We start from the raw sequence: 14782 nt of genomic DNA, 5'->3' as shown, positions 1-14782 counted from the left end.
AAGTGAAACTCCTTGTTACCATATATATCTTCATCAAAGTCAATGAAAAATATGTTTTGCTTGTATATATGACTCATTAACACACACCTGTCAATTGGATTTACATTAATGTGATATCATAGAAAGAATATCCTACTCGGTATATATAATCGCATGTATTATTTAGTGGCAACCAAAATATTTTTAATTTTACAGTGTTGACCTTTTGCTTTTCACTTCCTGGAGCTCAATCTTTATATAATCTTGCATTCCTCCAAGTACTTCCACAGCCATTCTACCTTCACATGGGAATTTATATTCTTCAGCTTTAGCAACAGCTTCTTACAAAGGGAAAAGGTTTGCAACAGTATTTACAGAAGGGATTTTTTATTTTGTCCCTCATTATAACTACTACAGCATATGTTTTTCAACAGTAAATTAGGTTCTGACATTTTCCACATAGACAATTATTCTATGTACATTCCTGCTGAAAGATCCCAGATTAGGTCTGCTGTAGTTAATCTTTTGATTAATTATTTGACAAAGTAATTAGACCTCCTTATTAACCCAGCACTACGGTCCATATTTACTAAGTGGTGCTATTCTAAAGGATACCTTCCAACACCGGGATATGCAGTACCTTATAGCCCATTTAAGTGAATGGACAGGAAGGTGTAACAAGGTATTTTATGGAACGTCGCTGCTTAGTAAATATAACCCTAAATCCATGCTGCTGTTTGGGAATTTGCATTGCCGTAATATGCTGATTATAGAATACATCATGTTCAAACGTAAATTTATAGATATTTCTAGAAGTTATAACTTTTCATGCAGACGTTTGTGTGGTGTAAGGATTAGCCATGGAAATCTTTTTTAGCCTAAATAATATCATTGTTTAAAACATTTGCTCACATTGTCCAATTTACAACAAAATGCAATTGAGTTTTCAACAACTGGCAATTTAAAAAAGTAGCAGACATTTTCAATACATAAATTGCAGGCCTCTCCTTCAGCAAACCACTAATACAACATTTTTCTAAGAACCATTTGTACTAAAAATATAAATGGAAAGCAGAAATTCGGGTCCCTAACAGACCCCTTTACACTTCTAATTCCCACCATCCCAACTTCAATAGCTTCACTGGTTGACAAAATAGCTTGGTACATTTGATAAAGACAGGCACTGAGTTTAGTCTTTTACTACACTCTAAAATTTTCAGCAGATATTTCTCCCAATAAAAAAAATAAAACCAACCAAGTGATAACATTTTTGACAAAGAAAAAAAAAACTTTCAGTCCTAGCATTTATTTTAACATTTTTAGCATAAAAAGTAAATATTCAAAAGTAAATTAGGCAAATTATGACAATTAGCAATCAGAGATTAAAATGCAAATGTATGAAAATGTTAAAACACAATAATAAATGAATATTTACCATAAAATTTGTGTACATTTGCACACCACAAATTTGCACAGTACTAATACTAACCCTCAGTTTATGAAAAATCATCAGACTTTTATGGAAATAATTGAAAATGTGAATATATAAAAATCCATTTGCAAAGCAAAGTAGCAGCAATACACATACAGTAATGTATATCTAATATTATGAGTTTTCTGAGGTTGAGCATTGGAAAATAGGGATGGGCAAAATCCACTGCGGAATAAAAGAATGAGACATAGATAGTCTGTGTGATTGTTACAGTATGCTGCTGATTCGCTGTTGACCAGAATCAGGTCTGTTGCTGCTATCATTAAAGATAATCACATTTGCCAGAAGGTGTTGCAAATTAAACACAAGTAAAACAATCCATAACACTACATAGCAGTTTGAAAGCAATCAGCAGGTACAGCAATACTGACTAATCCACTGGTGGTAATGTATGTGTTGTGTTTTCACCTGTCAAAACGAGTGTTAATGCAGCCTACTGCTGCTCCTCCTTCTCTGCCTAATTATATGCCAGTCCTAAGGATTTTTTTCCAAAGGAAAGAATAGTGGTACCATTGTAAATTAAACTTCTGAGATTTTGATTCTCACCTCTGACCTATATAGCTGGCATCATCTAATGTAAGTATAGAGTAACAAAGAGTTATTAAAAAAGACTGAGGGGGCCTATTGTTCAGCCAGCTGAGCAGTATACTGACACAAGTAGTCTTGATTCTCCCTGCCTTTATTAAGTTTTATAGAGGCTGCTTTGTTCCAGCATTCAGCTTAGATGGACATATACTCGGTCCAGTGGTTGGTGGACCTGTTGCTTGTCCTGTTCCTCAGATGAGAATGATGGGCTAATTAATATCCCACATGCCAGCATTCTGGATTAAGTTTTCTTCTTGGGAGACTATACAAAATAGGAGCTGAGTACCACAAAGCCAAGAACCATCGTAGAAAATGGGCAAAGAACAATTTTGCCATCTGCGGCGGTGATGGGGTAACCAGGCTCAATAATAAAGGTTAAGCCTGTTTCGTTACCTCTGATGCATGTATTGGGGTTCGGGAGTGTCAGCTGTTGAGCCCAGTGATTGTATATGCATTGTGAATAATTATGTGACAATAAAGAATGTATGTGATTCTACCTTTCCAGGAGTGACAGCAAGCAGGGATTGCTGGGCTATGAGTTTCAAGGGGGGTTTTACGCAGACAGTGTTATCAGAATGTGCCTAGCTAGTCGGGGTCCAGAGTTGCTGGATACCCCAGAAATGTACCCAGTAAACAGGTTGGAATCCTGGATACATATAGGCACATTGCTCAGGCAAAATCTCCCCTTGAAGACGTTTGCGCGACTCACCACTAAGATTCCCTGCTTCAGCACAGACCGAAAGGTAAATGGGGCATAGGGATGTTAGGTATCCCTGAAACAGTAAATGGGTTGCTAGGTTAAGGGGGATGTCACGTTAATGCCCAGGTCACCCAGAACCGGTATAGGGGTTCTGGGGATGCTTCAACCTGTAAGCTCTTCGGAGCAGGGACTCCTCTTCGAAAATGTTACTTTTATGTCTGAAGCACTTATTCCCATGATCTGTTATTTGTATTATTTGATAATTATTTGATTGTCACATGTATTACTACTGTGAAGCGCTATGTACATTAATGGTGCTATATAAATAAAGACATACATAAGGTTGTGAGGATTTTCAAAGGCTAAGTTTAGTATAGTATGTGGGGAATATGGCTAGTTGGAATAAAGTGCAACTTCTTATTCTATTCCCCATAACCATAGGACTTAGGAAAGTATAAATGTACTGTATGGTTTATTAAACAGTGTGTTTAAAGTGCATATATGCTTGGTGCCACTGTGTCTACCCAAACATCGGACATGAAAGCCACAGAGGATGCCAGAGGTGTGAAGAACATTTGGGCAATCACGTCCTGGGATGAATGAAAGTCCTCAGACTACCATTTGCGTTTCCCAGAATGTGAGGAGCCTAAACCAACGGGTGGCTTCTGCATACCAAGTGGCTGAGGTGGCAAGCTTGCGCATGCCCTTGGCTGATGCAGAAGATCCATTTGCCCAGCTTCAGAAGACTGGCATCGCTCTGATTGGCTGGTAGGAAATTCCCCACGCTCAGATTGGCTGTAGTATTTCATGAATGAAGTCTGAAATACTATTAAAAAAAACCTCAGCCAATACGGAGAGCAGATTCTAAGCGCCAGAACAGCAGCGGCAAATTTGAAACGACCAAAAGATGATCTTGGAGAAATAGCAGCGAGCCGGCTTCAGAAATTTCAAGGTAGAATATTTTCGGGGCCAAGTTCTGAGAATTGAACATACCTGTCGCGGCTAGGATTGTAAGCCTAAAACAACTCCAGGACATTTGGGACTAACTCCCGGTCAAAGGATTTCAGCAACTCCGGAAGACAGAGAGCGGTGGGGTCAAGAACTTCAAGCCGATTTCAGTTCCAGGAATCAGTCCTGGTCAACTAAAAAACTTTGGTTCTTTGCTTATTTCAACTAGGAATGTCTAGTTCTTTGCCCCAGCCCCCCTGTAAGTGTTTCTTTCTTGTGTATTTTGTGTTTCACTGAATGTTTGCCTGTTGAGTGAATAAATGACAATTTATTTAATCAACTTGTTTTGCTCAATGTTATGATCCCAGTATAAAAGGTGTAAATGCCTGGACTACCGTGACAAGCTTATTTACTGGTGGCAGCGGTGGGATCATTGAGCTCTATGTTTTAAAATACTGCGGGTTTTCTAACAGAGACAAACTCATAGATTGCGAGTTCTCAAAACAAGTGGTGACTAACACACGTTACACAAAAGCTAAGAAAGCACAGGTTCTATTTGTCACTTAGTTTAGTGCCACCAGCAAACTTGGACAGATGGGAAGGACGGTACCAGTCATGGGACCCTCCCCGGATTGTTGCCCGGTGTGAGGGATATGGATTTACTACTGACGGTCGGTCTAAAACGGTGCTTGAGGAGGATCTCAAGAGGCATGAAGCCAGCATTGCTTCAATTGAGGCGATTACAGTCTCAACTGCAGTTGCAGTGTCCACTAGTCCAGCCAGGGTGCAGGAGGTCATTCCAGCCTTGGTGGTAGTGGAGGATCCGGTAAAGGTCTGGGGAACCCCATCAGGGGCAACGTTCTCCAGCTGCGAGGCCAGTTGTCAGCGTGAGAGAGCATACACAGCAGAGCAGAGTGCAGCCCCACAGCCCAGCGAGGGACTTCGACAGAAGAATCTAAAACTGCAGCCAGAGGAACAGCAGTGAAGATGGGGGGACATCAGATTGCACCGGTCGGGTTGCAATCCAACGATGTCCGGCAAAAGCATTTGCGGCAAGTGACCATAGGAGATCACCAAGCAGCCGGCTTGCTTGAATCCAGGGCCACTGTTACTCTGGTCCGAAATGATATGGTGAGACCAGAGGATCTGCTCCCAGGCACAGGGATGCAGGTGACCATGCCAAATGGAGGACCGCGGTCCATCCAGGTTGCCCGGGTCTTTCTTGATTGGGGTGCCAGATGTGGCATGAGTGAGGTGGGGGTGGTGATTTTTTTTCCTGAGTTGGATAATGAGGTGCTACTTGGTAACGACCTGGGGAATCTTACATGTGTATTTATGTCTGAATTGGCTACCGGTTGCAGTGATTACCAGGAGCCAGAGCAGGGCACTTGCCCATGAAGAAGTCGCTGTCCCCTTTGCATTTGGGACCAATTGTTCAATGAGTCAATTTAATAGCTGCCTGGTCTGTACCGTACACGGTACTCAGGAGGATGAATGAGTGCAACTATGTTGTACAGTTAGAGGATGAGACAGCAAGAAATAGGACTTATCATATAATGCCTGCAAAATGCCTGGTGGTTATGACAGAGGTTTTATACTTAGGGCACAGAATGGGTGGAGGGAACCTGAAGTCGTAGCCGGCCAAGGTGGAAGCTATAGTGCAGTAGCCAGTCCCAAAGACCAAAAAGCAGGACATGGTTTTTTTAGGCACCATTGGCTACTACAGGAAGTTTGTCCCCCAGTACAGGGCAATTGCTAAACCCCTGAGTGACAACTCAGAAATGACTCTCGGTTCTGGTAGCCTGTGAAGTGGTTTTCCAGGGATTGAAGACAGCACTGGCTAGTGCTCCTATCCTGGTTGCACCAGATTACACGAAAAAGTTTCTTGTTCAGACTGATGCCTCCAACCATAGTATCGGTGCTGTACTTAGCCAGGTGGGTGAGGTGGGAGGTGAATATCCTATCATGTATCTGAGTAGTAAGCTCCTACCCCGGGAAGTGGCTTAAGCCACCATTGAAAAAGAGTGCCTGTCCATTGTTTGGGCTCTGTGAAAACTGCAGCCCTACCAGTATGGCAGGGCATTCACGGTGATCACAGTTAAGTTGGCTACAAAGGATGTCGGTGGAGAATGGCAAGTTTCTGTGCTGGAGTCTTGAATTACAGGAATTTGACTTCACAATCCAACACAAGAAAGGCAGCTAGCATGGTAATATTGATGGTCTCGACAGGACATCTCTAGTGAGCCAAAAGCCTCAAGAAGTGCAAGGCTTGCGGAGCCACCGGTTGTGGTGACTGCTACAGAGGCTTCATCTTGAAGGGGAAGGTGTGGTGGTGAGGGGGTAACAAGGCTCAATAATAAAGGTTAAGCCCGTTTCACGTAAACACATTTCAATAAGTGTTAGGTATTAAAATGTATCATAAACACTATTAACATAACACAGTGACCTATTATTGCATTTGCTTGAACATTATGTTCAATCAGGTGCATATTTGCTGCTTATTAATGAGTTACTGAACTTTTAGGGGCGTGCTGCAGCACCTTACTAACACACAGACCCAATAGTGTTGTCTGCAGGGATTTCTGCACATGCCACTGCTTATAAGCATTGACATGTACTGAGATGGATTTCACACATTTAGGCCTTATTACATATATAGACCAGGGGTAGAGAACTCCAGTCCTCAAGGGCCACCAACAAGTCAGGTTTTCAGGATATCCCTGCTTCAGCACATGTGGCTCAATCAGTGACTCAGTCAATGATAACTGGGATATCCTGAAAACCTAACCTGTTGGCAGCTCTTGAGGACTGGAATTGGCCACTCCTGGATTAGACCAGTGTTTCCCAACTCCAGTCCTCAGGGAACCCCTACAGGGCAGGTCTTAAGGATATCCCTGCTCCAGCACAGGTGGGTCAATCAGCGGCTCAGTCATTTTGACTGAGCCACCTTTGCTGGTGCAGGGATATCCTTAATACCTGACCTGTTGGGGTTCCCTGAGGACTGCAGTTGGGAAACACTTGAAAATGAAAGACTTTTCCCTTGGTCAGGACTGCACAAACATACTCAACCCAGGGAGAATTTGGCCATCGCCCTGAGTTACGAAGTCCTAGCAAATAGACACACGAGCGCTCGGAGAAATGAAGATTTCAGACACAAAGCAGTTCTTCTTCCTCACTTCTAATTTATTAAGCTTTACAAGCAGCTTTTATAGGCATTTACAAAGGCGTTTCTAGGACATACAGTAACAGAAAATACAATCATCAGCATTATTTCTGGTGGAAACCAGAATTTAAGGTCTACGTGTCTTTCTTAGCTTGTTATCTGTAAAGAAGACCTTGTTGATGTTCACCTAGCTGGGGTCTTCCGCTGTGGCTTGGTTACTTAACAAACATCTTAAAAGAATAGATAAGGATTCTTGCTGAGTACAAAACAGGTTCAAAGTTCAGTCTTCTAAAAAGGCTAAGTTGAAACTGGAACTTACAGCAACACAAAATGGAAGACAGACAACATGAAGGACAGATTAATAATTTTCACCCTTTCAACACTGGGCTACACTAATATGCTATGAATATTCCTTTCCATATTTGCACTATCATCGTTCTACCCTCAGAATTACGCTGCACGTGTTTACGTAAAATATTTTATAGTAAAGTTAAATTGGAGTTATACTTTGTATAATGTTTGCCGATTCATCACCAATTGTTTGGGATATATTGATTTGTGTGTATTTTGTATCTGTTTGTGCTAACTGTTCTTCATTGGGCGTCAGTGCAGGGACAAACTGGTGTGCGTATCTCTGTGCATCAGTGTAGGGAAATCCTGGTGTGTGTTTTTATCTGTGTGCATTTAGTTTATTTAGGTACTTTTTGTGCATACAAAGTGAAGAAAAGTGCGCAACTACATTCAATCACAAAAAACGTGAAGTGATATACAAGTGATAGTTAAATAAAATCAATACGTGACCTTTTGGACACTGATGGAAGGAGCGTCTGCAGCCGTAAGACCAGGGATGGCTCAAAACACCCCCTACACATTAGACAAAATACACAAGAACACAGCGCACAACGCTCATAGTGCATTAAAAGAAATATTATTCAAATCAAATAGTACAGGTAAGTATTGTGCGTACATCAAGGGAGAAAAAAAACAGCATGTCAGGGGTTAATGTTACCCATGCGCCAGACAGATCTCCAGATAGGATGTCATCTATGGTGAGTGCAGCTTCCCGCCTCTGGATCTCTCAGTCACGAGCCAAGGTAGACAAATCCTGGATAGTTCCACTCCTTGAGATAGAAAGTCCAGCAAGCTTGTGGTGAGTGAGGGAAACAACCGCTGTATGGGTTGATCTCCTGCGGTAGTTGGATACCCGCTCGCAGCCCTCCGATCCTTGACTTCCGGACCTCTGACGTCACTGGATAGCGACGATCTTCTCTCCAATAGAGGAAATTAGGTCCGCCGTAGTGGGAGGAATAGTTCAATGAAAGTAATACCTAAAAACCTTTCCAACACGTTTCGAAACCCCACGGTTTCTTCGTTGGAAAGTTTTTTAGGTATTACTTTCATTGAACTATTCATCCCACTACGGCGGACCTAATTTCCTCTATTGGAGAGAAGATCGAAACGCGAGTTGCAGGGTCGCTATCCAGTGACGTCAGAGGTCCGGAAGTCAAAGATCGAAGGGCTAAGAGCGTATATGCAACCACCGCAGGAGATCAACCCATACAGCGGTTGTTTCCTTCGCCCACCGCGAGCTTGCTGGACTTTCTATCTCAAGGAGTGGGACTATCCAGGATTTGTCTACCTTGGCTCGTGACTGAGAGATCCAGAGGCGGGAAGCTGCACTTACCATAGATGACATCCTATCTGGAGATCTGTCTGGCGCATGGGTAAAATTAACCCCTGACATGCTGGGTTTTTTCTCCCTTGATGTACACACAATACTTATCTGTACTATTTGATTTGAATAATATTTATTTTAATGCACTATGAGCGTTGTGTGCTGTGTACTTTTTGTGCATGTAGCTTTGTTTTTTAAATTAAGGATGTGTGTTATGTGGTGACAGACTGTAAGTATAGATAGTGTCAAGTAAATATATGTATTTACAATTGAACATAAATCACTAACCTCTTATTTTCTAGATTCTCAGAATGAAATGTTAACTTCAAAGTGAGCGATTCTCCCTGAAGATAAACAAACTGTGACCATTGATATTCTATTTTATATATTTATACGTGCATTTATGTACTTAAATAAACCATATATATTGACAAACTGTAATGGTTTAATTCATGTGTCCAGTACATATATAGAGTGGAGTATCTGTTGTGCTTACAGTACATGGGACGTGTATGATGCAGCACTAACCTTTACACTAAACGTTAGTTCATTGAAATAACTTGCAGCAGGCACAAACATAAGCTTCTAGTGCTAAGGCCGGAGTATAACCACACATAACTCACACCATTACATCATTACATCATTACATTAACCTCTCACCTTCCAGCCAGAGAAACATATTACATACATAACAATGGCTCAGCCTCCCAGCTAGGAACCTCCATGAGCATTATTCTGAATAACATGCTATTAACCATTCCTAACACCATGCTCATAGTTAACGACACATTACTATTAACATGGAAAGTATAAAGGTGATTACAAAGAATAGACACAATTACTAATGTTTAGATCAGACTGTAAAGGTTTTACTCCAATTAAAAAGGGATAACATTGAACAGAACACAATATATAACAAAATGATTACATTTTCCCCTTTTGCATTCCCATTTTCCCCTCCAGCATGGGAAAAGGCTGTCTGCTCTTCTGAGGGCATGGCTGCGTAATCAAACACGAGGTTGTGAGGGAGGGGGTGGTTCGACAGCTGCTGGTAGAAGCCGGTGTTGGCTCGGTGGAGCCAGTTGCTGCCAGTGTGGTTGTTGGTGTGGGTTAGGCCTGTGGCCTAAATAGTGTAATGGCTTGCTCCAGTAGGCCACACAGTGGCTCCTGGGAGCTATTTGATTGGACACTGCCTTGGAGAACGTCGGTGGCAATTTTTTTTAAAGCCAGTGTGCTGCTAATAGATTAAAATTTAGCATTAGATTTGATTTTTTTGGCTTGTTGCCAATTTGCATCTTTTCTTAATTGAAGCTTCTGTATTTTTAAGTGTGAAGATTTTTTTGTTTTCGTTTGCTCCATCATTGTACTCTCGTCAGGGTTGGGATGTGACTCATTTTGCGTATGAGCATTTTCCAGTGCTGCACCTGTGAGCAATGTAGAAATATGGTTTCTAAACTGTAGGGAATAAACTGCATTGGATTTTGCACATGTGTGGACTGTGCAGTTCCATGCCGTGGAACACTACAGCGCCAGTGCAGTGGGGACAAAATCAACTTTGTTTCTCGGTCTTGAGGTTCTGATGGCGAACTCGCATCTGAAGATGTACTCAGTGGCCAGACGCCACGTTGGCTGCAATGATGATTCTATAAGAAGGTAACATATTATTGATTAATTAAAGCTTTTCTACATTATGATGTGTTATAGTTTCACACATTGAGTACGGACATTTAAGAAAATATGTATGGACTATAGTTTATTCTAATGTGCAAACCTATGTTGTATCAATGTCAGGTGATAAAGCCAGATTCAGGATCATGTGTATTGATGAGGACCCTTGTTTTTTTCTATTACCGGCGGGTGAATTTCTGCGTCTAAAGAGGAACTGTTCACAAGAACAGACCTTCAAAGTTAGGGCCAGAGAGAAGACCTCGCGTTTCCGGGAACGGGGTTACAGCAGATCAAACATTGGTAAGGGTAGAGCCAAAACTAAAGGAAAGATCTCGTACTTCACTCCTGACAGGTGCAGTGGGTGACAAACAACTTAAAACAGGGGACACGACCATACGCTTTATCGGCACCTATGATCGCAATTGGTGTAAGTATAGAGAAGCCATTCAAAAACATTGGCACATCCTCACTACTGATGTGGATTTGAAACAAATTTTGGGTGAAAGAGTCAATTTGGTTAGTCGCAGGACACCTAATTTGGGTGACAGACTGGTCAATAGTCACTCTACCCCCGGCAGATCCTCCACCTTCCTCACAAGGGAACATATTAATGGCTTTACACCATGCCGCTCATGCTCAGCCTGTCATCATATGCAGGCTAGCACGGATTTCAATGATTCCAAGGGACTCACAAGATATGAAATTAGGTCTAAATTAAACTGCAGTCTAAGGCGGTAATTTAATATCTACAGTGCTCATGCCCAATGATATATATTGGAATGACAACTAGAGAATTAAGATTCCGTGTGCTAGAGCATGTCCGTAACATTAAAGACAGTGAACGTGATTTTAAGAATGGCCACAAACTAACTACTGTAGCAAGACATTTCAGACTCAAACATGCCTCCAATACTGATTTATTAAAAGTCTTTGCAATAGACCAGGTATTCCTGGGGATCAGGGGTGGTGATCTGGAAAGATTACTGTTACAACGTGAATGCTGCTGGATCATCAAATTAGGGACCCTGCTACCCTCAGGTATGAATGAATGAATACATGGGGTATGCAATGTTCCTTTGACGATCCAGTGCCAAGCCAGCTAGAGCCTATGATTGTTGCATATCATTCTATCCTGATTTTTCATCACTGTTTTTCACCTTAGTGTATCTCTTCATAAATACACATATGTATATGTGTTTTGTTTGTATACATCTTGCTTGACCTTTTTCCATCTCTCCTGTTGTCTTTCCATTCCTGTTTTATCATCATACATTTTTTATCCTGTCTCCCACATATCATTGTGTGCTTTTATTTTATCTATGTACTTTTAGTATCGTTTACTTACTCTCCTTTCTTGTACTCAGGCAGTTAATTGCCTTCTCAGCAGATCCCTCCAATGTAGGAGGAGCTTTGAGGCCAGCCCATTACCATTACTATCTCCAGCTGTTTTCATTATCCTGATCAACCCATACGTCACAGAACATGCAACTACAAATAGTATTACCAATGGTCTACAAGTTAAGCTCCCGGACGAAGCAGGTGGCGAAACGTGCGCGTCGGGTCTTGTCTGTCTCTGCAGGACGGGGTGGTGCCCTCAGATGTTTCCCCCTCCCTGCTGGATCTTGCAGTCTGTGCCCCTGTCATCTTGGGAGCATGCGCATTGGAGCGGTTGCGGTTTACTCCCTCTGAACCTAGGAACACTCTCTTGGCTGTGGATGTTTGCTACTATATATATATATATATATATATATATATATATATATATATATATATATATATATATATACTAGCTGAGAAACCCGGCGTTGCCCGGGATGTGAACCGTGCTCACACTGACACACACTGTTCATTGTTCACACTGCACACTGCACACACACACTCACTGCTCATTGGTCGCACTGACGCACACTGCGCACACACAGCTCACAGTGACACACACTGCACACACACTGGTCACACTGACACACACTGCACACTGCACACACACTGCTCACTGCTCACACTGCACACACACAGCTCATTGCTCACACTGACACACTGCACACTGCACACACACTGCATACTGCACACACTGCATACTGCACACACTGCATACTGCACACACACTTCTCAATGGTCACACTGCACACTGCACACACACTGCTCAGACTGACACACACTGCATACTGCACACACACTGCTCATTGGTCACACTGCACACACTGACACACTGCTCATTGCTCACACTGCACACACACACTGCTCACACTGACACACACTGCTCACACTGCACACACAGTGGTCATTGCTCACACTGACACACTGCTCATTGCTCACACTGCACAGTGCACCACACACACACACACACACACACACACACACACACACACACACACACACACAGTTACAGACAATCACAGACAGTTACACACACTCACACACACTTACACACACTTTCACAGTTTCAAACAGTTTCACACAGTCATAGACACTTACACAGACTTACACACACTCACACACTCTCACACTCTCACACTGTGAAACACTTACACACACTGTCACACACAGTTACACACAGTCACACACAGTCACACACTTACACAGTTTCACACAGTCACAGACACTTACACACACTACTTACACACAGTCACAGACACTCACACACAGTCTCACACAATTACACACACCAGCACCAACACCCACTCCCCCCCTCCTCCTGCGCAGGCAGCGGGGACAACGGTGGGGAGAAGGTGAAGCGGGGACCAGAGGGGCATCCCCCCTCCCATCTCACATCCAGCGGCCTGTCACGCGGTGACAGGGGGGAGCCGGGAGCGGAGGGGCATCCCCCCTCCCATCTCACATCCCGCGGCGACAGGGGGGAGCCGGGAGCGGAGGGGCATCCCCCCTCCCATCTCATGTCCCGCGGCGACAGGGGGGAGCCGGGACCGGAGGGGCATCCCCCCTCCCATCTCACGTCCAGCGGCCTAGGGGGGAGCCGGGACCGGAGGGGCATCCCCCCTCACGTCCCGCGGCCTGTCACGTGGTGACAGGGGGGAGCCGGGAGCGGAGGGGCATCCCCCCTCCCATCTCACATCCCGCGGCCTGTCACGCGGTGACATGGGGGGAGCTGGGAGCGGAGGGGCAAGAGCAGCACGTAGCATGTGGAGGGGGGGGGAGCTCACCTGTCCTGCCGCTGTCTCACTCATCCTGCCGCTGCCTCACTGATCCGGCCGCTCCCACGTGGATGTGAGGTGGGAGGCCGCGTGTTGTGGCCGCTCCCCCGCGTGTGTCCCGGGCGCTCGCTCCGCTCCCCCGCTGACTGTAGCGGCGCCGGGGTGTGAGCTTGGGGGGTGGAGGGGGGGGGTTGAGCTTGGGGGGGGGTGGGAATGTGTGTGTGTGTGTGTACACGGGACTCCGGGTAAGTTCGGGCACAGGGAGGGTGGGGGGGGTGTGGAAGTTGAGGTGCGGTCCAGCTGACGGGGGAGAGTGAGGGGCACCGGGAGGGGATTGTGTGTGTGTGTGTGTGTCCCTGTGTGTGTGTGTGTGTGTCCCTGTGTGTGTGTCCCTGTGTGTCCTTTGGCCCGTCACTCCGCCTCAGGCCAATGAGAGGTGTGCGGGGGCGGGCCAAGGGACCAATGAGATTTCCCCTAGGGACACCGGACATCCAGGCAGGCAGGCATACAGTGCTTTCAATTATATAGTATAAGATAGGCATGGGTGTTCCTCACAGCAGTGGTGCAGCCGCAGCAACGCAGTAGGAACGAGACAGCACTCAGAGGTAATTTTCAAAAAGATTGTATTAGAGTAGGTGGCACAAATGCCAATGTTTCGGTCCTCACAGGGGGACCTTTCTCAAGGCAGTGCCAAAATATCTGACTAAAAAAACATATTTTATTATTATTAGTATTATTATTAGTACTGAAGCACAGATGGATTGTTCCTACAGCAGGACCGTCGCCTAGGCATTCACTGGAGAAAATTACAAGCCCTGGCTACTTCCAACCCAGGTTGGGGGAAAAAACATCCAAGCCCTTGTAGATTCGGGCTCTGGGAAAACTCTGGTCTTCCAGGAACTCTTACCGTCTGACGTGTGTGCATTTGACTCTCCATGGAGTATAGAATTTATACCCGGCGATGTAAAACGGTATCCGATGGCCAAAATCCGGCTACAGGTAAAAGGTCAGGAGGCCTACATCGAAGTAGGAGTCGCTCCTTGCTCCCTGCCCCCATTGTGTTCGCCCGGGACTGGCCTTTCTTTTCGGACCTAATGGCTCCAGTCTCTCACAAGGAACCTTATTCTATGGCTCAGGAGAACACTGGCAAACTGTTCCCCTTCTCAGCAGACATTTTTCCCAGTAGACACCAGGTTCCAAAGACTCGGAAGCAAAGACGCTCTGACAAACAGGACTGATTGCAGAAATCTGGGTCTCAAGGTGACCATTCTAGTAGCCAGAAGTCACAAGTGATGGCTGGGGATGGCCAGGGGGATATGGGCCCTGGAGATTTACCAGACCTATACCTATTTAAAACCAGAGACATAACATAAAACACAGACAAAGCTCAGTGCACATCCAGAAAAACTTATATACGGTA

This window comes from Ascaphus truei, chromosome 1, assembly GCF_040206685.1.
Source record: "Ascaphus truei isolate aAscTru1 chromosome 1, aAscTru1.hap1, whole genome shotgun sequence".
Classification (NCBI taxonomy): Eukaryota; Metazoa; Chordata; class Amphibia; order Anura; family Ascaphidae; genus Ascaphus; species Ascaphus truei.
This window is presented reverse-complemented; position numbering follows the sequence as displayed.